This window comes from Silene latifolia, unplaced genomic scaffold, assembly GCF_048544455.1.
Source record: "Silene latifolia isolate original U9 population unplaced genomic scaffold, ASM4854445v1 scaffold_73, whole genome shotgun sequence".
Taxonomy (NCBI): Eukaryota; Viridiplantae; Streptophyta; class Magnoliopsida; order Caryophyllales; family Caryophyllaceae; genus Silene; species Silene latifolia.
Window position 1 is genome coordinate 2,660,588 of NW_027413640.1, and position 2,917 is coordinate 2,663,504.

The 2,917-nt window shown below is 38.9% G+C and overlaps 1 non-coding gene across 1 annotated transcript; it reads right to left on the reverse strand.

The window, feature by feature from the left end:
- Window positions 1-2,455: 2,455 nt before the first annotated feature.
- Window positions 2,456-2,562, reverse strand: LOC141640205 (small nucleolar RNA R71). Its single transcript, XR_012542895.1, has one exon. It is a non-coding gene; the product is annotated as a small nucleolar RNA R71 (small nucleolar RNA).
- Between the last annotated feature and the right edge of the window lie 355 nt (window positions 2,563-2,917).

Consider the following 2,917-nt stretch of genomic DNA (forward strand, 5'->3'; position numbering starts at 1 on the left):
TTGGCGCATATTTAGCCCCCGAATTACCATTGTTTCCATGCTTTTTAGTGCCTATTTGGGTCATTTCTTATCTTTAGTTCTTTGTTTTGCATATTCTTTTAGATTTTGATCCCTTGGTAGGAAAGGAGTAAGAATCTTGCATTTTCGTGGCAAAACGAGGCTAAATTGATCGTATTCAATGACCGAGCATCAAGGAGAGACAAGACTAGAAGGCCTTTGTACATAGCATAGTAGAAGAGCATTGTTGAGAAAAGGATCCTTGAGTCCCCAAGGAAATCCCCAAGGAATTCATGAAGAAAAGGGAAGAAAAGAAGAAGAATTGACGCTGCCAGACAATCCGAACGGATTGTATACAATCCGCCCGTCCGTCCAGCCCAATCCGAGCGTCCCTCAAAGGAATCCGCTCGGATTCCCCCTCGCCAATCCGAGCGTCTTGCCCAAGGATCCGCTCGGATTTTCCAGCCCAGATCCGGCCGTCCCGACTCCCATCCGCACGGATTTCAGTACAACACGTTTTCATTCTTCAAGCTACGATTAGAGAAGCCCTTCTCTCGGAAAAATACCGAGTCTCCTTGCTCAACTTAAAAGTGTAATTACTAGTTTAGCCCTTAGTTAACCCTAATGCATCCTCCCTAATTTTCACTATAAATACCCCATTAGGCTAATTAGAGGAGCATGTTCTTATTATCAATAATTAGTGTAGTTAATATCAATCAAATCTCTCTTCAATATTGTAATCAAGTATTAATCAAGTTTTAATCCAGTTTTAGTTCTTTAATCTCTCTCTTGTTCTTACTTTATTTTGGGTAATTGAAGATTATTTGGGTTATTATTGGGAGATTGACAACCTCTCAATCTAGGATTCAAGTACTTCTATTATTCTTGCTTTATTATTGGAATCATTAGTAGGTATAATCTCTTAATCCCTTTTTAATTATTGCTAATTACTTTCATTTATTCATCATGTTTCATTATGTTAGTATGATTGACAACCTTTCTAGCATGATCAATATGATAATGAGTGAGTAGTCTCTTAGCTAGGGTTTAATGGGTGATTAGGGGAAACCAACATGGGGAATGATTCATGCTTAAATTAATATGCTTTCATATCTTATTTGCTTGCTTGTTTTGATCTTAATACATGCACATGTTATATTTGATGAAATGCTAAGCCTATGAATCCTTGCATTTACTATCATCTTCTATCCCTTCAACTTGACTTGTAAGACATAACCCAACTCGAGTCTTGTTAGACCATGCATGTGTTGAGTAGGAAAGATTAAGTCGACTTGTAGGTGTTGTACAATCTAATCGATTCGGCTCCGGGACCCAAACTTTCCTAGGATTGTAAGATATAACCCAACTCAATCCATCACAACAATAATTGCTTGCTTATAATTTGAGAACATGTTTGTATGATCATATCCCATGAATCCCCTATGAACCCATGACACCCTAGTGCTTTTAATCAATTGTTTACACCCCTTATTTTATTTACCTTGTTAGTTTATTTTCATTGCTATTTTAGTTTAGTAACCTTCTACATCAACCCAATTTGTGACACCCCTTAGACACTACTAGTTACAATAGAATTCTCATTTCAATACCCGTCCCTTGGGATCCGACCTTTACTTGCCTCTTTACTAATTGTAGAGTTGTTTGTGAAGTATAAATTGTGTTTTGTATCGACCATTGACCAACGACCACATATGCTTAATTGTGAACACGAAATGGCCTCGATCAAAAATGGCGCCGTTGCCGGGGACGGTGTTTAATTGATTTAAGATTTCTTTTATTGTTATTAGTTGTGTCTTTTTCACCTTGGGGAAGTAAAACTCCTCAAGGTTTGTTCTAATTGTTTTCGAGTTGTTTGATTTTTTTTGCATGTCTAGAAGGTTACAAAGAGATTTGTTACCTTTTGACCGTGAAATCGAAAGAACCTTGACGAATAATAGGAGACTTGTTAGGAGGAATTTGGGAGGTGTTGGTGAAGTTGTTCAACCCACTAGTGAGTTTGTCAATCCTTTCGCAATAGAAGGAGAAGAGAACCCATTAAACAATACCACACAAAATCCACCTACAATGCCTAAATTCTCGTCACACTCTATACCCACCGAGGAGGATCTACCAAATGGTACTCCTACACCACAACATCTTACCGGAAACTTTATTGCCATAGTCCGCCTTCATTCAACTAGTTGAGAGGAGCCAATTCGGGGGAATGCCTAGTGAGGACCCTCATTCTCATATGGAAACCTTTTGCGATTATTGTGAAGCTATCTCTCAAACGGGCGTGACTCAAGACCAAATAAGATGGGTCTTATTTCCTTTTTCGTTAATCGGCACCGCAAAGCAATGGTTGAAGGGCCTTGATAAGGCCACCCTTGGAATAGATTCTTGGAAGAAGCTAGCTCTAGCTTTCTACAAAAAATTCTACCCACCGGAAAAGACCAATATGCTAAGAGCTCAAATTACGGGTTTTAAGCAAAGGGATGAAGAATCTTTGTATGAAGCTTGGGAGCGGTTCAAAGGTATTTGTCGCTCATGTCCTCACCATGGACTTAGCGAATGGTTTTTAGTGCAACAATTTTGGAATGGTTTATATGAAGATTCAAGGAACATTCTCAATATGGGATTAAATGGCATGTTCACCGAAGTTGATGACAATCAAACATGGAACAAGATTGAGGAAATGGCGGTCCATAATTCACAATATAGTAGACCTCGCAAGGCTACTAGAGGAGGAAAGTATGAAGTGGACTCCGTTACTCAATTGGATGCTCAACTTAGTGCTCACATTGACACAATCAACTTGAAGTTTGAACAAGCTATGGCTAGACTTGAGGAAAACTCAAAATCATCAAAGCATCATGTCAATGCCATGACGGCATCCTCATCAATCCCAAGTGGGATATGT